Genomic DNA, 25,723 nt, shown 5'->3' on the forward strand with positions numbered 1-25,723 from the left:
TATTCCAATATTGGGCTGAAAAGCCTATTAATTATGTGAGATTACACACCATCCACAGGAAATGACTGTTGTTTTCAACTGTTAAATTGAAATTACTAGGGGAAAGAAGTCACTCTGTTTTTAAAGAAATGGCCTAACAACTTCTTACATACTGCCTATGATCCAAAGGAAATAAGGTAATTTCTAAGGGCAGAATGTTAATTTTTATCTTCTATATCAGTTAAAAATACCATATGGTAATGAAAAACTATTCTGCATTGTTCAAAACAAAACTAAGAGTGGCTAAATTAATAGAATTGTTCAGATGACAAGGTACAGTATGCAATAAATTGTCATTGGTTTTAGGCTGTTTTATGCGTGGTTTTTAGACTCCATACAAAATACAATGGTAGGAAAATGTGATCACAGATGCATGAATTTATCTGTTTTATCAATTCAGTTCTAGTTTAAAGCACTTTAAATGGGCTTTGATAATGAAAGGTGAAGGGACCAGATCAGATGGTGCAAGTGATTTGATTACCTCCATGCTAACCATCACGGGTAGATTTAATTTAGAACAGAGCGATCACGTCTGACTGCAGTAAACAGCTCTGCACCTGCCTTCTGAGGTAACATCATCATAGGAGAGAGATCGAGATCTGCTGTGTTTGCAAGGTTTTTAGCTAAATCACCTGTTTTAAACTTCTGGTATCTCCTTAAGACAAAAAGAAGTTCCATAAAGAGAATAATACAAGTTTCTAGAACACCAAGTAAACACATGACGAATAAAATCTGCTGCGTAAATTCCCTCTAAAGTCACTGAAAAGCATCATTCAAATTATGTGAACAAGCCCTGGGGCTGACGTTAATAGAGCAACCTGGACGAGGCCACAGCAAAAAACATATACCTCACGATTTCATCAGCAATTCAACTCCAGTAGCAACAAACATGCCACAGTACCAGAAATCTGTATTTCCTCCATCTCTGTAAAAACAAAGCCCCTCCTATTTTGCTCTCTCTTTCAAAGGGACACACAATTCTTCCGCTGCATAGCAACAATGGTTTAAATCAATACAAATGCAATCTCATTTGTCTCCAATACACTTGTGTCAAAATGTTAGGAACACAAAACATAATATAATGATGCAGACCATTACCTGTCAATGAGGTCTTAATACTCACTCTCCTGTGAAATCCTAAACCAAACTCGACTTAAAAGTCAAAAGAACAATATGCAAAGAGGCTAGACTCCATCAAAGCTCATATACTCTTGAAGTGCTGCAAGGAGAAAGCAGACACTCATTACAGGACAGGGGACCACAGCAAGAGAAAGCTCTGAGAGACACGGCAGCATGAAAGCTTTGGGGAATGAACGAAACAATCTCCACAAGATAAATGGCAATTCCATGTGAGGAGATTTTGTAAATTCTCAAAATATGACTTTGATGAAAAAGTCAATATAAATACAGATGGTTAGTTTATAGGGAAAAAAAGGTGGGAAACAGTTGGTAAATTTTGATTTATACAAAACTGATAATAGGCAATAACAACAGGTTTAATACCTAGTTTTCCCTCATTTTTTACTATTGGCCACACAAGCTCATAAAGCATCTATGGAGTAGAGAAACTCAGAGGATCCCCAAGCTTTGGCCTCCCAGCCATTCCTCCTCAGACATTCCTTCCTCCCTTTTCACTTAACTTCCCTGACCCAGCTGCTTCTACTGATCCCCTTCCTCATTCTTCAGAGGACAGTCGTCAGACTGATGACACCATGGACAACTTTGCTTCCTTGACTTCTGCTGCTCTGGTCTAGTGTTATTTTTTAAAAAATTTATATAGTATTTATTACTTTTTTAAAAATGATGTTTGCATAGTTTTAAACACCTATGTATGAGGGGAATTTTCACTTTTTGAGCTTGCAAAGACTCTATACATTACCAGACTTCCAAAACATTATCTAATTAGAATAAATTTAAAATATTTGGGCTTATTCTTCAGCAGATAATTTACGAAAATCTATCAGTATATAGAAAGACATCAAAAGCACACATACATTAAGAGAGAAAACAGCTTCTCCAGTTTACTACTACATTGAGATTTATCAACTTAAATTGCTTAAAACAGAATCATCCCACTATGATTAACAGCTTGATGTAAAGCTAGAGTTCTTTAAAAGAAGAAAATGAACAGATTATTGGAATGTTATCATTTAATCTGGAAGGATTTTGAAGCAATGTTTTATAAAAACATGGCTGTAAAGACCTCATGTCATATCAGATACCAAGTTTACACTTAGTCATATTTTATCACAGCTGAACTTTTGACTCAAAAAATAAAGAATTTGAAAAAAAAATCATGAAACTTGCAGTGTAAAATGAGGTTATTGTTCTAAAACCTAAAGTAATATATTTTTAAAACATAGGATTAATTTACATTTCAGGCCAAATTCTGAAGCATATTATTGACCCTCAAATGACTAAAGATATTTAAGATCTGTATTCATGGAATGGAATCACGTAAATAACAAGCAGACACACTTTTGCTTAACACCATATTACAATGTTTACTCAAAAATGTGCACTACACACTTCTTTTGTGCCAGTAATAGAATTATTATTTTTGCATGATAATGCTCAATTTTTAATATAGAGGAAAAGATTCATCTCCATGTCAAAATATATTCACGTTAAATCTTTCTTGGAACAAAGTTCATAACTTGAAAGCTCAAAGAACAAATAAGCATATTTTCTGAATTTAATTTCTCTACAGACATAAGAAAATATTCTAATATTAAGCAAGTCTAACATTGAACTTACTAGTAACAAGGCAAGATGATTAGCTCATTTAAAGTCTAGTTTTTGTTATATGGGCCAGTATGTTTCAATTTCTGTATAAAAGCCAGCAGCTACAGTTCAACAGCAAGATTTCTCAAAACCAATTTTGGTTTGCTGTCAGTGCTGAGCAGAAGAGGCAGAAACAGCAGCAGCATCCTTAAGCTACAATACCAGAAGCAGCATTTGGCTGCTCAGGAGGTATTTACATACCATTTTGATGCAACTCCTTGCTATACCTTTATCTGGAACACTATTTCTGAAGTAGAAGTGAAGAAATTGCCATTAACTACTACGATATGAATACTTCTCAAGACAACTGCTGCTTTTGTAATCTTGTCAAATGCACTTAGTGGGACATATTCTGAACACATATTTTAGAGATAAACCAGCTAGAACACAAATTTGCCTTGATGCCTTTTGCAGTTGCAAAAGGCAGAATTTGTTGTTAGAAGGTAAAAGTATAGCAAGCAGCTGTAAAATACTACAGTAAATAAAGTCCAAGTTGATCTTTCACACATTACACATTTTTCATAATTGCCTAGCTAGACAAAAGTAATGAAATGTGTGATATACTATAAATGTATATAATTAAAAGATCATAGACAATTGATATATAGGGTAAGTAGTTCACCATAAAAGTATTATCTGGGGGCCAGTTTCAGTTCTGTGTGGGAATAAGGGGATGCAGCTAATCCATTAAGGAGGCTCTCAAACAACAACCTAAAGGGAAGTTTTAATTGTTTGGGTTTTTCCTAGTATCTTACATGAAGCCAACCTCAGGTTTTGCTTGGCACTTTATATTTCAATTAAGAGAGAAAATGCCTAGCCAGAGTCCTGGACTCACTGGAACCAGAAAGAAAGGGGACAGTGGCCTCAAACCAGCTATAACTAAAAGGAATGAGTAGACATTACTACAGCACAAACTCTTCAAAACATGGTATCATTGCCATTGTGTTTACAAAGAGTTCTCTCAGTCAGACTAGCATTCTTTTCTGTGTTGTGGAGAAACAAAAATACTTTATACTTCTTTAGTTTTACAGTGTTGAATGTAATCATCCTTTAAACACACGAACTAAAAAAAATTCTTTTTTCTATCAAGGAATGTAAAAATGATTAAGGTAAATCATTAATCCTTGATTATGGGGGGATCTAAGTAGGGACTAGAGAGAAATTATTTTACATTTTCCTTGATCAGAGATATACAATCATGCTATAGAAGAAGGCAGCTATGATTGATTAGTCTGTTTATTAGGACTGCAAGTAGGCTAGATAAAAGGGATATTAATTTATGCATGCATCAGATGAGCTAAATTTATTTAAACTGATTTAGGTTGATGATAAACACAATTCATGTTACAGACATTTTGAATGCTTGCTAAATCACACTGTAGCTCATGGAGCAACCAATACAAAAATGTTAACCATCTCAGATATAACAAAAATTGCAAACCCACTTTGTTCTTTTACAACAGAGATGTTGTTTGGGAGAGTGCCTTCCCTGTTCCCCCTGTATTTTCTGAGTAGGTACCATCCATACTAACCCAATCTCCTGAACCATTTATTAGGAGAAGATACAGCACTATACAACTCTGGGAAGTCGGATTATTCAAAGGGAATGGGCTCCACCCAAGTCAACCCAAAGACTGTTTTGAAACATACTGCACAAACGGTGGCACCGGTGTAAAACCAGGGGTGCTGCAGCCATTTGCCTCTGCTCCTTACCTGGAGTTTACTGTCCCTCACAGCTGAATCAGAGCAGAAGACTGACTGATCTCTCACTGCATTCTTTAAAGTTAGAACATCCTGGCCATTTTAACAGCCTTCAACAAGAGCTGCAAATGGACTTGGTACTGAAACAGTCAGGCACTCAAGGGCACTGCTCTTCCAGTTCAGGTGTGGGATCTGTAATACCTTAAATCACCTCAGCTTTTTTTTGTGGTGATCACTTACTCTCCAAATAAGCCATTACAACAATTTAGTTACTAAGTCAGTGTAATCACATTTATGAAAAAAGTCAAGCTTGGGTCAAGGTCCTCTGTTACGAGGACAGCTGTGAACCTGTGATCTCCATGAGTAAGTTAAAACACACTATCAGTGAGGACATGCTTGCAATTCCATTTTGATTAATTATACCTAAAATATCTCTGGTTCACACCAAAAAATATATTAACTCTCACCACTATATTGAATAAACTTTTGAGAAAAAAAATGATCATTTTATTTCTTTCATTTACAGATTTCTTTCATTTACAGAGTGAAGATTAGACAGTAAAATACCATGTGAAAATGTTCACAGGCTGATTAAAGATAAAATTTCTTCTGAAATTAACTGATGTTAATCTGTATATTGAGCACAAATCTTTAGCATGTACTATCTATATAACAGTATGTTTATCCATAAATTATATTCATGTTCCATTAAATCAAAGCAGTGTTAGGAACAAGCTCATACAAAAACGTAAATAGAAATACAGATCCTATACCTCTCCATGGCTTAATTTAGAGAGAAACAACTTACTGAAAGAACAATTATATTACCTGTTCTGTTTCTGTGTGGGATGGCTGCATGAGACATTCAGATTATTTAGGAGTATGTTTAACTACACTGCCTTTAGTAATTCCATTTCTACACCATGATGTAAAAAAAATAATTCAGTACAAAATAAAAGCTTCAAGTGAACCAACCTTTAAAAAGCAGAAAACCCCATTCTTCTTCAGAGGAAAACTGTCCTAATTCTCTTTGGGAAGCAGCAGATTTACTGCACATACATAGTCCCTCATTACAGGCACGATGCAGAAGACACAGTGTCTCTGGAGTGTACTACACACATGGTACTACACTACAGGGTACATGTCCAAGGACATACCTGAGCTGAGCAGTTTTGGGCAAAGCAGAGCTCCATGCTCCCCTACCCTGTGCCATGGTGTATGCTCATGAAGGTATGCACCTCTCACTTAATCTGGCACTCCAGGTGAACCAAATATATTATTAACAATTACAACCAAAACTGCTTTTCTCCACTCTGCATATCTATTACTAAGTACTTTCAAGTGACTGGTATGGTCAACGTGGCATCTTAAGGTGCTCTACAAATCAAACAGTCCAGTCCTAAAAGGTCTGAGTTATGCCTTAATCACCATCTTAATTTAAAAATCAAAGGATAAGGCTTTTTACCATCTCATTTTGCAATGTTAGCATCCTCTTTACTATCACTGAAAAACTTCCTTGAAGCCTTAGCTGTGTCAAAGAGAAAAGATTTTAAAAAATAAAGAGCAACAATCTTATTCCACTAGCAGCAATTTAAAACTGTACTACGTAAAAGAAAGGCTCAAAACACGTATCTCAGAAGTTAGCCATGACTGAAACAGTTTCCTCATCTCTCCAGCCCCATGTAAAGGTGCAAAAGAGACAAGTTCATGTTCTAGCTAGATAGATACTTTTTTCTGACTTGGTTGATAGGCCAAAAAGTACTGATTAAGTAATATTTCATGAATAAAATCAGACTTCAGTTAACCATGATTCACCAAGTAACAAGAAAAGCATCAGGGAATATATAAATAAAGCCATGAAACAGCTGCAAATTTAAAGAATGTTCATGTTATTTTAAATATGTCTATTTTTAAAAATGTTATTACAACAGTTCACTACTTTTCAGTGAACAGAAAGTGTGCCATATGACTTTCAAGAATAACCACACTATGCATAGTAAATGCTGAGTAGTCAGAAGGAATAGTTCATGTGTATGCCCACAGGTACAATTTTAGAAATCAAAATCAATACAGAGCTTATTAACTAAACCCAAGAATTACAAAGGACACTGTTTAAAAGCAGATTGATTTTTCTAGTCCGTAAATCTAACTGACCAATAAAATTATTTGGTGGGATTAGGTGTCAACAACTGTCGTTAACATACAGAAAGCCTTTGTATTTTCTGTCTGTGCAGTATAATTTTAAAAAGTTCTAAATAAATTCAAATAAATCACTAAAAATCAGTAATTGTACAAAATCATAAAAGTTTTTAAGAAACAGTATGCATATATTATGGTACTTTTCAAACTCATGCAACTGCAAGTCAAATTTTTTCTCATAATTTCTTGTACTTTCCCTGAATAAAATGCAATGTTCTTCTCAACAAAACATTCTTCTCCATCACACCAAATGAATGCTTCTGAAAAAGTACTGTTCTGGAAATATTTTCTTTTAAAAATTATGACTGTTTTCTTATGTTAATCTGTGCTTTTGTGTTTTTACCAACAACAGTCACAACTTGCACTATCACATTTCATTTGTGACATTCTTGAACTGCACCTATTGCAAGCTTCTTGAACAACAGAAACCTGCTAATATGCTGATACGTTTGAAGGATCTTCCACTACATCCTATCCATCTCACTCTTAAATTCAAAGCAACTAATTCATACAATAAACATCAAACTAGCAAATGGTGACCTGTTTCTTCCTAGGTATCATGTGCATATGCCTACTTTTTCTAACTGAACTTGCCCAACCTTTCATTTTTCGACATCTGATTTTGCCTCATCTCTCTGTTTCATCTTGCTTTTTACAAGGTTTTCTAGTCAAAATACTGTAATTCCCAATGCATTTATACAACATATCACACATGATCTCGATAAAGCCAACCTCTTGTCATTGTCAGCCCCATCACAGCAATAACAAACAATGATGACAATAAGAATGCATAGGACAAAATTAACATGACCAAATTTTGTTAAAACATATTTTGGTTAGTCTGCCTAGTGATTTTGGCCATGATTTTCAAAAGCCACAACTAAGTTGAGGAAATAAGTTTGGTGACTACCTATTGGAATGTACCTAAGTGATCTGACACTCATCATGTAAAATTTATTGGTCTAATTCAAGCAACTAAACTAGTAAAACATGACTGAAGAAATTTCTGTGTTCCATTCTCAGGAACAAAAGAAGATTCACTAAAAATTATTACTAACTTTGTAAAATCATAATGTTTTTCTCTGCTTTTGGGTTTCCTCTGACTGATTCAGATAAATGATCATTACAGATGTGCCTGAGCAGATGTGCATTGCTGCTCCTAACAAATCTCCAAAATCCAACAAGGAGTCTCTAAAACATTTAATGCCAGGAATCTATGACATTTTCCTGGAGCTTCTTTCTTCGAAAACTGACATTTTCTCCCTGCATTGTCCCCAGACTGGTCAGAGACATTCTCCTGCAGAGAGGAAAGTCTCAGTGATACTGTGAGAGGAAAAGTGCTAAAGCATGTACTCACTCCCTGTTACAAAATTTCTGGATAGTCAAGACCAGCTGTATGTTTCGGTAGGACGTGAAAGAGATCTTGGAGATCTGTCTGACCTTCAGAGTAACAGAAAACAAAAAGACTGATGATCAATAATTGGCTACATGTCTGGTGAGAAGTTGAGGTGTTCTGGCCTTCAGAAAAGCAGCTGGCACACGTGGCAAGAAGGAGCCCTATTAGGGGAATAAATTTCATCTCACCGACATGTTACTTTTTGGTTAAGGACAATCTAGGGCAGACAAAATCTTTGCATGTCTGGGAGGTGTTGGAGAAACAGATGCAATACAAACTCAACCCTACACACGGACACCTGAGCCAAGAGAAGAATCAGTGGCCAAGGAAACGGGCAAGAGAGGCTGTAAAGTCTTGTTTAGGAAACGTTTTGTATAGTTATCAGTGAAGAGAAACCAAGAGCTCACAAAATACATGGCACAGAAAAAATTCAATACAAATGACAGTGAAATCTTATAACAAAAAGGAGTAGCTAATCTCCCACACATGTAAGTGCATAAGACCAGAGATACTACTTCTGTTCATAGCATTCATAGTACCGCAATAGTCAATACAGCTGTACAGTCCCTGCATTGCTTTCCCAAAAATGGCAAAGATCTTGTTCTTTCTCTATAATTCACCAAAAAAGGGGAAGAAGTCTGTACCTTCTTAAGATGTTAACCAGAATGCCCCACATGCTGCTATTAGCACAGAGAGGGACTTAGAAACTTGTGTGAAAAGAGCACAGCAGCAACTTGAAAAGGCTGCAGAGTACCAATGAATGTTACATAAACACAGAAACAGTCCCTGATGCATTGCAGGAGAATAAGATTGCTCAGGCCTAATGTTAGAGATGGGCAGTACTGTTGGTGGTGTCGGTACACTGGTAGGACTGATCTTACTGCTGATGCATTTTGGAGTAATTTTTTTTACCCTGGCAATTACTGAACACCAAAACCACTTAAAGAATTGCCCAGTGCTTCTTTGCATTGCTTCTTCAACCCGTAGCTTAAAAAGCAACCCTGATAAACGCAGACTTTCTGTCAAATATCTCTGTTCAAGAGAGTTGGACAAATGACAGCACTGGTGTACGTACAGGAACTGACTGCCTGGGTGGCTTGACCAGGGAAAAACCTGAAAGGCAGTTGGACAGGAAATGGTGCACTGGATGTGAGTTCTTATTGAGCAATTCCTTTTGGCTTACCTGGTCGTGAGACCCTTGAGCTGCTGAATGTTGCTCCTCGCAGGCTGCTGTCAAGAGTCTGGGGGTTTGAGTTACCATGGAGATCACCACATCTGACAGCTGAGAGGGCTGCAATGAGAGAAAGGTACCTGTCAAGATGGTACGGTGTCCATCACCTCATGAAAACACAAGCATTTGACTCCTTTTGCTTTTGGCATTCACCAAAGTGCTAGCTTCCAAGTTAGGAGCTTTGACAGAACCTGAAGGGGAAAAAATCCAACACCCATCACAGAAAGATTTAGAGAGGCGAGGGGAAGCCCCAGTGACACACAGCACTCGAGCACTTTGCAAAGGTCTGCACTTTCTCAGGAATCTGGAAGAATCCTAATACACCCTGAGCTTGGCTTAACAATTTTCAGCATCTCTGGTCAGGTAAAACAAAAGCAAGCAATTCACCCTGAACCACTGCTGAGCACAGGACTGAAATGCCAGTGCGCTGCCTCTGAACAGTGGGATGCACACAAAAGTGCTTCCTCAAAAAGCTTCCAGTGGGAACTGATTGAGCACCACTTTGAGCAAGAAGAAACAAGCAGGTAAAAGAAATCACCTTCTTGAATGTTTTTTGGGGAAAGTCTAAAGGCAAGCATTTATGAAAATCAGACATGAAAGACAGCCTGACATTCTTCTGCAATAATAAACCCATTTGCACACTTTTCCATGCCTGCCATCGAGTGTGATGAGTAAAGCCTTATTTCTGACTTCCTCTGCCATTCGAGCACCACGTATCTTGACTAGCTTCCTACTCCTCTGTTTCAAGCCTTAAGTTTTATGCTCAATTTTTGTCTATGTAATCTAATAATTAAATGTTGTAAAGTGAAATGAGATATTCATTGGAGACTTTTAAAATTAATTATCCTCTTCCACACAAATGTCTGACAGCTTTTAAGACTACTGTCCTGGTTTTGTTGGGGATAGAGTTAATTTTTTTCCTGGTAGCTGGTACAGTGCTGTATTTTGGATTAAGTATGAGAATAATGTTAATAACACACTGATGTTTCAGTTGTTGCTGAGCAGTGCTTACCCTAGGTCAAGGACTTTTCAGTTTCTCATGTTCTGCTAGTGGGCAGGTGCACAAGAAGCCAAGAAGGAGCATGGCCAGGACAGCCATACCATAGAATGTCATGCCCAGTATAAAAACTGGGGGGAATTGGCTGGGAGGGTGCTGTTCACTCCTTGGGGAAGGACTGGGCATTGGTCAGCATGTGGTAAGCAATTGTATTGTGCATCACTTGTCCTTTTTGGGTTTTATTGCTCCCTTGTTTTGTTATCCCCCCTTTAATAATTATTGTCATTATTATTAGTGTTATATTTTACTTTATTTCAATTATTAAACTCTTCTTTATCTTAACACATGGGCTTTATCTTTTTCCAATTCTCCTCCCCATCCCACTGGGATGGCTAGGGGAAGTGCGTGGCTGTGTGATACTTATTTACCAGCTCAAGTTAAACCATGACAACTATACATTAAGTATAATTTTCTGATATAATCAATGTAATAAGTAACATATTTAAACACATAATCAGGAGAAGCTTTCACAAATCCAGTTCTAATTCTCAGTCTACAGTACTACATACAACATGTTCTCATTTAGTTTACTGTGAGGCAAGTACACCATCTAATCGACTACTACTCACTTCAGAAAGTTACATCTATTCTAATCAGAGGTGAATGACTACACAAGGGACAATAAATGCTATTTAAGCATCACAAAGTATTAACAAGACATAAGCTAGAAGTCCATAGTTTTTCTGCGTTCATTTACTGAGTGTATACAAATCTCCATCTGTGTGGCAACTTATCTAATTACCTATCTCATTCTCAGATGGCATTCTGAGATGATTGTTCTTATCTCTCCACCCCATCTTTTTTTTTAATTATGGATTGATAGAATCGTTTGGGTTTGAAGAGACGTTAAAGATCATCTAGTTCCAACCCCCTTGCCATGGGTAGGGACACCTCCTACTAGACCAGGCTGCTCAAAGCCCCATCCAACCTGGCACTGAACACTGACAGGGTTGGGGAATCCACAACTTGTCTCCCATCTCATTTTTCTGTGGAGAATATTATGTTTATTAAAAAAAACAAAACAAACCAAAAAACCCAAGAAGCATAATTGTGCGTAAATACAAAATCTAAAAATCCAAGCAACAATTAGAGGATTTTTCTGTTACAACTTCTCCATGTCTTATGGGGAAATTGCTAAGAGTATTATTATATTAAAATTATCTCTATTCAAAACTCTTGACATTATGCTATGCAACAGTATGTAACACATACTGATGCTGCTCTCATGCCAAGCACCAAGAAAATATCTGTACTGTAGGCTTCTGCAAGATTTATTGAGTGTAAAGGACACTGCAGAATACCAGATACTCATACTGTAGCACTGTAGATGGAAGAATGGTTATTGAAGAAATTCTATGAATACTTTCTATCATAATTATACTCATAAATTGGTTGGGTCATGTTTTCATTTGTTCTGTTTACAAATCTTACAAACTGGATCCCTGGAGGTTTTTATCCGTGACAGGATCACTTAAAGGCTATTCATCTTCCCATGCTGCTACAGAGCAGGCAGAAGGCATCAGTGGAGGCAGCACTGGTAACATAAGCTGGAAGAGCTAATCGAATCCTTTCCTAAGACCAGCCTTGGTTACCATGGTAGACAACTTTTTGCTAAAAAAGTTCATACTAGCTCTCTGCTGAAAAAGTGAAAAACAAAAGGAAAGAGACATCCTAGAGGAGAAAAGATACAATTTCTTTATTATTATTTTATTACTTATAAGTATCAGTGACATTGAAAAGTTATATAAATTTCCCTTATGACTAGGTGAGAGCATGTATAGATGACTGCAGTAACTGGTCATGCTAGCAGATGCCCCTACCCATAAGGTTTTACTCAACAACAAAAGAGTTTCTTCAAATCTGATTTCATACAGAATTAAGTACTAATATGAGCTCTGAAACAAACAGTATGCAAAGACAGAAAATGTTCTTTTAAACTTTCTTTGGTGATATTAGTATTGCAACCTATTCCTACTTAAAATAGGATAAGATCTTCACAATTTAGAAAGAAACTGGAAAAAAAACCCACCACCAGAAATCACAGAATACAGCTGCAAAGTGTTAATATAAAGTATCTGGAGAGTTCAGTTTGTATAGTTTATCACCAAAAAAAAAGAAGATGACCTAATTACAGCACCTAAGTATTTTCATTGGAAGAATATTCTAAGTACCAACTGGCTTGTTAATCTAGCAAAGGGCGTGCATAAAACAAATCAGCATCTGGAAGCTGACACCAAATTTAAGTGAGAAATAAAGTACATGCTTTTATCACCTGTGACTAACCATTAGTGCAGCTATCCAAAGGAGAATGCAGAGATTCTCCGTTCATTGATATCAAGCTTTAGTGGGACTTCTTTAGAAGATGAGTTTTTGTGAAAATACAAGATATCTTGCAGTCATATACAAGTTACTGGGTTTCACACAGATAGACAAAGATTCAGAGAACTACAGCTATCCTTCCAGAGACAGGTGGACTAAGTTCTGCTGTGAATAATATTCTGGCTTCCAATTTAGGAAGCTTATTCTTTCCCCCATGAGCTGAAAGGACTCAGTCACAGGAGCGTGGCAGCAGGAGCTCTCTTCACAAGGGTCACTCAGGGCATCAGTATGACCAAAGGCAGGCAGTACAAATTATGCTCTCTGCGCAGAGAGCAATAAATAACAGCACTTCATGCTATTAACTACTTGCCAGTCCCACCCCTATGGGCAGGTAAGCTTTCTGGGCAGAAAAACCTTCTTATAGAGGTGTTTCAGTGGGTTAGCCAAGTAGTTCTCCACCTCAGTTAAAATCCAGGAGCTGCTTTGGCCCTGCAGTGTGCTTCCAGCTCTCTCCCTGCAAGAAGCAGCAGCCTCACTCTGGACACACAAGTAACGTGGGCTTCCTACAAAAGGGACAATGGGAGAAGAAACAGAAATAAAAACAAGAATGTTTTTATGTTACATTGAAGTGATCTCACAGTTAGCAACCTTAAAAAATTTCATCCTCTAAGGAAGGGATAAGGAAAGATATTAGAAGTGCTAATTTATCTGCAGTTGCTATATAATAGCTGTTGCTGTTCTATGCCTTGGGTTGGGCTAAGCTGCCAGGAAATGTAACCAAAAATAAAAGTTAAAAAAATTCGTTCATTTTTACTAATTGTAAATCTGGTACACATGGTTTGACTTTGGATTTGCACTATGTTTGAAAACACAAAAGACAACCAAACAATACAAACGTGTTCATTGATCTCTGTGCATCTCTCAGTTACTCCACTGAACACAACCTCTGTGAAGCAAAACCATGGGAACCCCTGACACGGACTCCCACGCAGGCAGTTGATGTATCAACTAACTTATCAACCACCCTTCTTACATAAGAAATGCCAATTTAACTGAATAACAGTAATGTTGCCTTTCACCCCTGTCCCCACAGCACCAGCCAGGATAGGGTAGAGTACAAGCACAGTGTCCACAGCACCATTTACACTAAGAAGTCAATAAAGTGACGTTTCTTAAAGGAGGGATGAATTTAGTGCTGTCCTTAGTAGGCCACAGATGAAATACTGCATTTATCCTCTGCTTCATATGTAGATTTAAGTACTATTTCTGCATAGTTTCAGCTAAATAATTTTATTTCTTTTTACTACACAACAGAGATGAGGAGAAACCAAACCAGTGTCATTACTCTTCTTAACTCTGTTTCACAATGAAAAAAACATTAAGTGGGTGACTATTTATTATCCCCCCTCCTTTCTGGCTTTTAGAGGCACTGGGAAGTTTAAATGCTAAACAGGCCATCTTCAACAAACACTAAATTACAAAAGCAGTTTCCAGAGATTTCACTATATCTCTGGGAAAGAAATGCAGGATACCTAGTGCACAACACGAATATTTAGCTTTCTTTCAAACTGATAAACAGGTTTAATATTTTCAAACTATCCCTGGGCGAGTATACTCGTAGTAAACCATGACTATACAGAAGATTATAACAGGACATCAATAATTATGCCACCCATCTGCAAAAATAACCTAAAATGTATTTTCTAAAGCAATTCCTAAAAAGTGTACAGATGAATGAAGAGAACATTCCAACATTTGCAAAACTTGTGCTGATGTGCTAGGGTTTTAGTTTCTTTATGGATTTATGTTAAATATAAATATAATCTCATCGGTATAACCACAGCTGTGGCTCCCCTGGGGCATGACCAGCAAGTGCTCTGTACATGGATCACAGATGCCATTGCAGTCACGTGGAGCAGAAATGACCACCACTTTCAGCATAACACAACACAACAAGCTGGGTTTCTCTACTGTGTTTCCACAGAGTACCTATGCACTGGAACTGCAAATTCTGTTCAGAAAAACCCACGCAATCCCTGAATATTAATGTATTTGCCCTAAGGTCTTATAGAGTAAATAAACACTATTTAATGGTTTGCTATGATAAAAAATTCCCTCTTTTGACAGTTATGTAGCTATCGTTCTCCCATAGCTGCTTCCTCTAAAGGAAGTTAAGAAAGGTTTTTTTATTTTAAATCTACTACAGATAAATGCTCAGATTTGATGAAGGAAACGAAGTCATAAATCAGTCAAAAATCAGAAAATCAACTTTGAAATAAATCTTCATTATAGTACTAGTGCAAAAAGTTTCCCCATGGTAAAATCTAAGTCAAAGCAACAAAAATACCCTCAGAAATAACCCATCTCTTCCCACAAAAACTTAAAATACTTAGACTTGAAAGCCTCTCCCCAGAATACATCAGTCTTTCAGGTGCAGCTCACAGAGCCTGGGCTGTCACTTTGAAGCAAGTGTCTCCAGGGAAAACCAAACTGCAAGTGGAAACACTTCTCAAGTTTCATTTAACTACCTCTGTCAAAGCTAGTGGACATCATGAAATTAAGAATTTCAGAAGCGCGGTCTCATTAATTTGGCTATATTCTGCTACCCCTTTTACGCAGGCTTCTTCAGAGAATAATTAACTCTCAGCAGCCCAAACAATGACTCAGTACAACCAGTCTTAGAGCCAGACTGGAAGACACAGTTACAACATCAACTCTCCAAATCATTTACTAATGTCAGCACTTTGCCTGCACGGGTGCTTCAACAGCTTTAGCTTTTTTCTGCTTCAGCTGTGTATCTGACTGTAGTAGATATTCCCTCTACATGTGTAATAGTTTCAGAGACAGGAGATACATGAGTTATCTACCATTATTTGATAGGCCTGAACTTTCAGTGGTAATAATGCATTTATGAAAAGTTTAGCTGTCAGTAACCAAAGCAGGTACCAAGACTGCAAATGCTTAGTACTATAAGAGGATTTCCTCAGTACCCCTATGGATTCATGGGTGTTGTGGCCTACAACACATCATTTCTAAAAATTTTTTATCACAAAGACTTACACATATCAAATAGCACAGCATTTATTTTACCAATTCTCAGGCAAACCAAATGCCATTTTTCTAATTAACAAGTCCATATTTAAAAACAAAAAAAACCCCACACCCAAACTTCTCTCTTGACAGTAACTGATGAGATTTCTGCTGAACTTTATAAAACATGAAACAAATCCCATAGCACATCTAGGACTGTTGTGATGGAAACATAAAAAAGGAGTTTAATTATTAATTCTGTGATACTGCAGGTAGGTGGGAAAAAATTATCCCCTTCAGAAGCATTGAAGTGTAATCCTTTCATTTGTCTATTTAGCTGTACCTCAGGCAAAAGCATAGAAGAAGAAACAGAAAAGAAGAAATGCAGCCTCCTCTGCACTGCCCTAACAGTCACCATTACCTGATTCAATAGTGAGTCCAAGATTAAAAAGAAAACCACACAATTTCACTTAATTCATGTAATTTTTGCCCCGAGTAGATCTGTCATTCTAACCTAAGAAATGAACTTTCAAGTCTTTGGCCCCCAGTTGTGCAAATACTGTGCTGCTTTCAGCATGCACGTCTTGGAGGTACCCAACTGCAGAGCAGCGCGTGAAAGGATTTGCTGTTTCCCATATTTGAATGATGCAAAGTCTGTAGAGTTTTCTCAATGTGCACCAGGAATGTGAATTGCAGCCCACAGCAAAGAGACAGAGCCAGTATCATTTTCTTAAACAAGGTTTAATATGTCTTGCCAATATCATCAGCTTTGGTTTGGACAAGCTGTAATTTCCAAGAGATTTTGAAGGTGGGGTACGACAGGCACTGTGGTAATAGACTCTTGATGTTGTGGAGGCATCAATACTCGCTGCAAGGTCAGGCTTTAGGAGAAATTACTACAATCAACTTAGGAGGAACAGAGATGGTAGGCACTGTGGACATGTCACATGGGATTTGGGCAGCAGTTTGTCCCCGAAGGACCTTTTGAAACTTTGGGTGGAACTTCAGCTACACATCGTTGAAACAAAATGAATATATAAATACACAGTCATTAATATATTTAAGTCACATTTTCCCCTTACATTACAGCAATTGTATGAAATGCTCTAGGCTAGAATCTGCTGAATCAGGAAATGGATCAGAAGCTAACTAAAATGCCTTTCTAGTTATTGATTCCTGATCTCTGTTTCCTGTCAACTTCCTAGAATCCATCCAACGCAAGCACGAAAGGGTAATGAGTTTCTGAACGCACGCTCTAATAGTGCACACTGCATCAAAGCTTTCAGTAATTGCCTGGATGCTGCTTCCCAGCAGCACTAAACAACTTAAATATAATTATCTGGAAGCCCTATGGGCTGCATTTCCCCACTGGAACACCTCTTACACTAATCCATTTATCAGGCTGACAGATGACTGAATCACTGGCACTATGGACCCATTCTCCTAATAATATTTCTCAGGCCCACATTTTGGTTTGTGCTTTATCAGGTACATTTCTGCAAAGGAAAAAAGTGTATTAAGAGTGGGGAGAGAACCAGACATGTAACACATTAATCTCTTCCCAGTATTGAACAATGTCATTTGTTTGATTAGCCCACTAAGTATAAAATGCTGGAGCTATCAGGCAGAAAATGGAAATGAAATGTACGCATTATGGAACTGTATGATGGCAAAATTAGTAGGGAAACACACAAACACAGAGAACTTACTTTAAGTTTTCCAGTCATACAAAAGTTTAGAGAAGTTTGCATTAGAGGACAATTTTCAGGGCATCCTTCCTGAAGATGGCTGGCTACAGCTGTCGAGCTAAAATTTCTCCATACTATTTACTTCTTGTACATCTTTCTGAACAATGGGTAACAAAAGAAATTTTAAAGCTGTCTGAATTATATTCAAATAGACTTGAACCAAACATCATGCTGCCACAGAACTTTGCACTTTGCAAGCTGCTAGAGAATTCTCATAAAAGTACCAAAAAATTTATCTAATTTCTTAGACAGAATTTTCTAATGTTGTAACAAAAACCACTTTATCACTGTGACTTTTATTTCCAGACAGGTTCCAATAAGTGGACCTCTGCAGAGTCTGAAATTCTGGGGACTGCAGGCACTTCCGAAATGTGCAACGCTGTGAAAATGAAGTAAATGTAAAAATGCTAAATTCTCATCAAATTCTTTTTAATGATGAAAATAATTACGCTAGGATGTTATACTCTAATGCTTCCTTTCTAACAAGTTGTGGGATAGGAAACAAAAAGGGACAAAGGTGGTAATAACTAGTAGGAAGATGTAGAAAAAGATGGGTTTTAAAAAGTGCCCTTCTTCTAGATTGTACTGCAGTCAATAATATATATTCTGGCTTGGAATCACAGGACCCAGCTAGAGTGGTAGCATTGCTTCATCTGCTTATTTCCTCCAAATGTTCTCATCATGGACACAGAAAAGCTCAATGTTCCAAAACAATAAAACCAGAAGGACGGACTCCTTGTACTTCTACATGAGCCTAACCAGTAGCTTGCCAACAGTCAACATCCATAAACCCTCTCAAAAATAGAACTACAAAATAAAGTTAACCCATGGCCTCATCCTTTTACCTGGAAAGGTGGTCATCAGTATGAATTCAAAGCGTGAATACAAAAGCTATATGTGAACATTCAGCAATGAAATACATAATTAAAACATATTCAAGTGATCTAAACTGATTTAGCTTGTGAATCAAGCAGCAGCAGCAAGATGAGGTACAGTCAGTACTTCTCGGGAGCAGCACTAACCATCCATCTCAGAATAGGGCCAAAAAATAGCAGCTACTTGGACATTACCAGATTTGATTTTCAAAAATGCAATCACAGGTCTTTCCACTGCCTGCTAAAGTACCGAGCAGGTTATTAAAAACTGAGCTGCTTGAGATTTCTTCATGTGCGCCCCGGAGCAGAAATCTCAGTTTCACTTGCACTCTCCACCCACTCCTTCCCTCCAGCCTGAAACTGGAAAACTCATCCCAGAGACACTGACACTTGCACATCAGTGAGCCAACTTCCCTGTCGTTCAAAGACAGCCTCTTCCTTCCCAGTCTCATCTCCTCTGTTTAGCGTATTCTCTACTCCCACAAACAGGCAGAGAGTATCCTGAGCAAGGGCTGCCCTGAACCATACGAACCTTAACACTTGTCAGTCATCCTTTCACATGAAATGCAGAATTTCACACTCCTGTTAACACAGACTCCTTTGAAAGGCAGTGGTACTGAGCAGAGCAAATGTCAGATCTAATCAAAAGAACATTCTGAAGTAAAAAAGCCAAAAAAAAAAATCTTCTCCTGTTTTTAGCCATTTTTAATAAAACAGATCAAGGTTTTTATTGAATTTCCTAAGTAAGAAACCATCTCTGCCAAGCAAAAAATGTAACACTGCCTTCATTTGTATGCTTTAAGAAGAAGCTTGCTATATTGCTGGTGAAGCTGAATTTGCTGGGTATTAATTCTGAGACAATTTTTTAATTCTTGAGGTAAATGGTATCTCTTTAAAGCACTTCCAAAATTATTCTTCCCTTTAAATCAGAGGCAAATTTACAGCAGCTTATAGTTAAATAGTTGCACTGAATTCTGACTTTTTTTTAATAGAAGCAGAAAAAAAGAGTTTGAGGAGAAGAGAGGAATCATCTAAGATAAAACTTACAGCTGGAGTCATAGTCCACTAACTTTCATGTTTTGTATAGAAGAAGTGTACACCTGGAAGGACATGGCAGGCTAAGCAGTCAGATACACCAAAAATGCAGAGGGTTTTATGAGTGCAAATAAATGTCTGTTCTAAAAAGCATGGCAGAAGTGACCTAATACATTTATCGACAAACAGAACATTCATTTGTATCATCCATCTGAAAATCAGATTTTTATATTCAGTAAGTATTATCTTCAGCATTACAAATTTTCTTGCAAGACAACTTCTATGCAGTTTCCATCTTTGGACTCCTGACTGGACCAAGCCCAGAACAGCTGGGACTAACCCCAAAGCTGGCCCTGCTTTGAGCTGGGTGTTGGACTACAGACCTCCTGAAGTCCCTTCCAATCTGAATTATCATATGATGCTACAACAATCATCTCTCCATACTAAAACTAAATATGCTTCTTGCGCTATTTACATAGAAAATAAGGAGCTTAATAAAAAACAGCAGAGCACAAACTTACATGCTGAATCCAGACAGATCCAAGGTCTTAAAAGCATCAAACGTGAGGCATTCTTCCTGATCATATAAAGCTTATGCTGGTTAAGCAACTGTAACAAAGCTAAGACTGATAACTAAAGATACAGAATGCTTTTGTTATACTGCAGATTACCTCTCAACATTACCTTTTCCTTTTACCTAAATCATTGTAGAGATTAGGAGTAAAAACTATTTATATTAAATTAAATTAAATTACAGTTTAACTTTCTGAATTTTAATCTTCCCCCAATTAAAATGCATGACAGATCAATAGGTTATACTGTCTGGATATGAAAAATGCAGCTGAGAATACTGGCTAGAGAAATACACTAAATGAAAAAAAGAACAGGAGCATGAATTAATCTGCAGTAAACAGGGTTGTGAAAAACCTGAGCATTTAAAAAACACACAGACAAAATAACCCTCCAACAAACATCCCACAGACTTGGTGGTAAAGAGCATCAATCTGGGGCCTTCTTGGTTTGAGGAACCCAGTCCTCTGAGTCGTCCAGGAACCTACGTAATTTTAACACATTTGAACTTTTTAATAAAATATTGTAAGAGTCACCATTAGAAGTAAAATTTCAGGAAAAAAATCTTCAAAATTACCATCTGCATGTTACAAGAAATAACTTTTCTAGATTTTGGTCCTGTTGATTCGTTAATCTGATTAAACTGATGACTGATATTAGCTGTCTCATTATCATATGCCCTAATAGGACTACATGGGTATCCATGCCTCTACACTGAGACAAAATTCACCTCCTATGATAGCATATATGAGAATATTGACTAGTATACACAAGAAAAGTTTGTGTGATGAGATTAGGATAAATTCCTTTAATGAATTTCAGTAAAGTATTATCTCTCAATATAGATGATGTTCTATGGTTTAATGCAATTCTGATACCATAAATGGTATGATCTAGCCATCTTTGGTTTCTTTTATTTCAATTTTCTATCTACCTTCAGAGGTATTTCAGTTACTAAAGATGACAGATTTTTAATGATTCTCTAGACTGTACTTCATTGAAGGGACACACAGAAAGAGTACTCAAGATCTCAGTATCAGTAAATGGTTATCCAATGATTCAGTCAATACATGGTTTATAGTCCCTATTTCATGGTATGTTCAAACATAGTAAGGTTCACCAAGCATGTTAAAAAGCCATTAGCAAAAAGAATCTGAATTGAGTGTCAAAACTCTAATTAAAAAACAACCAAAATAAAAAACCAAATCACTCAACAAACCAAATGCAAAACCACACCAAATTTTGAAAATTCGACTAATTAGTTAAACTTGTTGCAGAGGGAGAAGGACTTTTGAAATGCAGAAAACCACAAAGTTAACTCGTCTTCCTTTTTCCTGAAGCTTCCTCAGGCTTGCTAGTCCAGCATGAAAGCCCAAAGATGCTGATTATGTTGCTGCAAACATAATTTCTTGAAACCTTGCAAGGACCTTGCAAGGAGCTTAAGAGTGGAAAGGGAAAAAGCATCTATTACTTCCAACACTGTGAAGTGTCTCACGTTGTTTAATGCTTCCCTGTGCATTAATTTTATTAAATAAATTCTTCTAGGTCTCTTCAATAAATAGTAGTCCTCATTTTTGAAATGCTAAAGTAATAATTCAGAACATCTGGAAGTCATACAGATCATGACAATAATTCAAATTACAATGTAGACTGCTTCAATTTGTATATATATATATATATATATATATATATGCCCTAATCTAACACTACACTGCACCTTCATTTACAACTTACAGCATTGAATTTCATGTAGTCAGTATGTGATGCTACTTTTAGGTAGCATTAAAAGGCGATTTTTCCCAGGGTCGCAGAAGTGCAATTACCATTGACTTCAAAATGAAAAGGAAGTGGCCTGCAGTTCCAGAAACCTGTCAGTCTTTTCATCTTGGAAGCTAAACTCTTCTTCTGCAAATTGACAAAACTATGAAAAGTGAGAGCAAGCATTAGCACAGAAAGATATTTGCTTTAATTCTGCTGCATTAAATGAAACAAAACCTTTTTATTTCATGACAGAACATGCCACTTAACTTTGATTCTAACTTAAGTATATGTATATGGATGGTGATGCCTAAGGCTGGGTATGAATATGCAGCCTTCATTATAATGAGTGGTTTTCTTGTACTACATTAGCAGGAAAGGAAGGACCTAATAGCAAAAGACTCACTGAAATCAAAGAACTACAGAAACAAAAAAAGGATCATTAAGAGTCTTTTTGCATCTCAGTTTACAGATTTTGTTTACATTTAAGTGTTTTATTGAGATGCAAGGTGTTAAGTCATTTTTGGCCCTGGCCTTTGAAATTATTCAGGAAAATTTTGAGGCATAGGGTAGGAGACTTAGAAGCTTGGCTTAGAAAATTTGGAGAACAAGTATTAAAAAGTTCATTTTCATCATGGTAGTCGTAAGTCTAGCTATATACCCCATTCTATCCACTGTAGTGTGCAATTTCAGGTTGTCATCAAGCTTCTTGTTCTGAGTGAAGCTTCACTGGTGTAGCCTCATTCCCTTGTTTCTCATAATCACTCTTCCCTTACATTCCTGCTGAACACTGCTGCCCCTAAGTATCTCAGGAATAATTGCTCATATCAAAATGAGTCTTAAAGAGTTCAGAAAGTTGGTGTTAAAAAGTGTTTAAACTAAGCTATATTATAGTGAACAGATTAGGTTAGCGAGTGACTACATGATCAACTAAGTCTCATGGGAGCAATACTGAACAGTTGTGGACAGTGGAGGACAGGAACCTATTCAGCCAGTCCAGCTGCTGCCAGAATAAAATATGAAATGCCTTGGTTCTTAGGTTTCATTCCTGTCTTTTCTTTTCCCAGTATCCAGGATCCTAAAATTTTTACTCTTGATTCAGACTGTCAGATTTCCTCAAAACTATTACCCCTCCAGCAGTACCCGTGTTCAGACTTGTGAGGCACATCCATAGGGTAGCTGAAAAACCCCACCCAAATTAAATGTGCCCCACCACCCTCCCCACAACATCACCTCAGTAAAACAGCAATGAGTTTAAATACAGTCATCTCGGCGTCCTCAATTCACCTTGTTATTGCACCTCCAGTTGCTGCAGCACAGATGGGATGCAACATCTCCCACTGTTTGGGGACTGCCCCTAAAGGTGAGCCATATGTTTTGAAATACCCAGAAACAGCAGGATTAGATAAGGAAATCTCTGCAGCCTTAAGGCAGAGTTGCTTTGATTTCACTGCTTTATGTCCTGCCTCCTCCCCCAGCCCTTTTTTTTTTTTTTTTGAGAGCTTTTGTAATTTAATTTATCCGGGTTAAGCCTACAGAAAAAAAATCCAAACAAATACTGTGTTTGCGCGCGCGTTGTGTGTGTGAGATGCCTAGGAAATCTCCTGTGTTATCTGTGTAACATTTTACCTTCCACTAGACAAATATATTTTTAAACAGTGTGGAATCAAAACAACATTCTCAGCATTCAAGACATTCTGTCATCACTGCCCATTTGTTGCCCTCTGGGTTTCTCTCAGCTGGCAAATTTCCCATTTAAGGAGTTATCAGATTCATCTGCTTAGACAAGGCTGCAAAATAGAATGAAAAGCTGGATTATTCTAGAGAACTCATATTTTTCTTTCAGGGCAGAAAATCCAGTGCATGAGAGCTGAACATTAACAGGAAATGGAACCAATCTCTCAGAGTTCACAATTCTACCTCGCTATAGTCTGTGAAATCTAATTTGGATTAAGATGCCACAGCATTTATTTTACATTCATACTTTATTTCTTTAAATATGTTTAGTGCCACATATTATGTTAACCTGTTTTGAAGCCTTAAATATTATGTTCATATATGAAATTTATTTTTAAACTGTAGTTCTAGTAAGCCTCTAGTGCATCCTGCTGCTTCTACACAATTTATCATAAAGAATTACCAATTGCTTTGTTACCATTTTCCCTACAGCACATTTTTTGCAGAGTGAAAGTGTTAAAAAAAGGGGGAAAAATAGAAAAAAAGAATTAATCACCAGTTTTCCACAGCAAGATGGCTCGAGATTTACTTAAGTGATGGAGTAGCTTTCATGACAGAGGCTGTACTGCAAAACCATGTTCGTGTTTCTGGGCCCGCTGGCTGCAGTGCTAAGATTTCTGTAGGGATATGTCACGGTTCCTAGTACACTAAAACTCCACACAAGCCTTTTGTATCAAAGTGTAGAACACTAGTTTCTCCCCCTAGGTAGAAAGAAAACTGTGGTAAGGTCTGGAGAAACATCTCAACAGCAACCTTCCTTACTGAGCAGACAAAGAAGGTTTCGTTCTCTTGCCACAAATGAGTGAACTAACAAAAATTCCATCAAATTCAGGAAAGGGTTTCATGTGCATGTGTATGTGCACTGAGTTAAGCAGAAGATGAACACAAGAGAAATGTTAAGTGATTTTAAAGTGATTAACATAACAGCAAACTCATTACTGAGCCAGACCTACTTTATGGAGACTACTGCCTTCCAGTATTGAAACTAAACCACTATCTTATGATGTTCACTGAAGTAAAAGTCTATTTCAAGGTGTTATATTATTTTAGCACGGTGATTAATCAATTTCTTTTTAGAGCATCCTCTGAGAGCTTAAAAATTCATGATTCACTTTATTAGCATTCTCTACAGCTTTCCATATTCTTTGAGCGCTATGATTAAATTCATCTGTGGTTGCTAATGTTCGCAATATGGAAAACGAAGTATGAAAGTCACCATTCCACATACACCCGTTGATGTCCTTAAAACCCACCGTGAGTTCCAAACAAAGAGGATTGCATGTGACAAATCCTTTCTTTTTATTCTCACAAGCTAGCCTGAATACACTGTTTGTGCAAAAGGCAGACAGGATGGACTTGTGAAGGAATAATGCAAATGGAACAAATAAAATAGTGCATTATATATGTCACATTTTAAGGCTGGAAATTAGTTCCATAAAGTGATTTTCATCACTAAATTGAAAGATTTTCTACTAGGTTTGAAGGGTCTCAACACTGCTGTATTTATTTAGACTGCATGTTCTAGTAGTCCAGGCTTGTCATCAAAAGATAATAAGAACTACACTTTGCCATTCTGGGCATAAAGTATTAAAAATTTATCAAAGAAATCAAAGCACCTTTCTAGTAAGATTGAATCCATCATCCCTAGAAAATGCCCATACAGACCTACAAAGACATTTTAGGTTTACTGAATGTAGCAAGATATAATAGCGTACAGTCTCATTAAAGAGCCAACAGATAAATACTGAGCCATCCAAAATGACAGTTCTTTCTAAAACCTGGTGTCATGCACGCAGTAATAGTAGGATATTCTATAACATAATAAAAACTGATATGAGCAGAGCAATGTATAGAGGTATTTATCATTAAGTAATACTATTATAAGGCTCTAGCAACATAAACCATGGTTGATCCCCGAGTAATTTCTCTATTGTGTGCATTGCAATATATAATCTGGAAGAATGAAGTTCTTCATTACACAGAAGTTAAATGATCTTCTTTTTTCTCCTGTATTTCTTTTTGTGAGCTGCTGAGCTATTCAAAACTATGTAACTAAAGGGTGTTTTCACAAGGAAAGAGTATCTTTGTTCCAAAGGAGGTACTGGGGTAACTTTTCAGAAATATCACATTAAAAATAAACCACCATAAAAATTGCATTGTATTAACTCTGTGACTCTAAAAATGCACTTCAGACTGTCACTACCATTAAAGGTAATGAGTATGTTTTAATTCACCGGTGATGAC

General features: G+C 37.0%; 1 protein-coding gene across 1 annotated transcript in view; it reads right to left on the reverse strand.

Annotated features, from left to right (window-relative positions):
* Positions 1-25,723, reverse strand: part of TBL1X (transducin beta like 1 X-linked) — a 133,647-nt gene that overhangs the window by 75,477 nt on the left and 32,447 nt on the right. The window contains exon 2 of the mRNA XM_008926805.3: positions 9,303-9,410. The gene's annotated coding sequence lies outside the window, so the exon portion shown is untranslated. The remainder of the gene's footprint in view (positions 1-9,302; positions 9,411-25,723) is intronic.

Source organism: Manacus vitellinus, unplaced genomic scaffold (genome assembly GCF_001715985.3).
Source record: "Manacus vitellinus isolate BGI_N305 unplaced genomic scaffold, ASM171598v3 scaffold_7_pilon, whole genome shotgun sequence".
NCBI classification, from domain to species: Eukaryota; Metazoa; Chordata; class Aves; order Passeriformes; family Pipridae; genus Manacus; species Manacus vitellinus.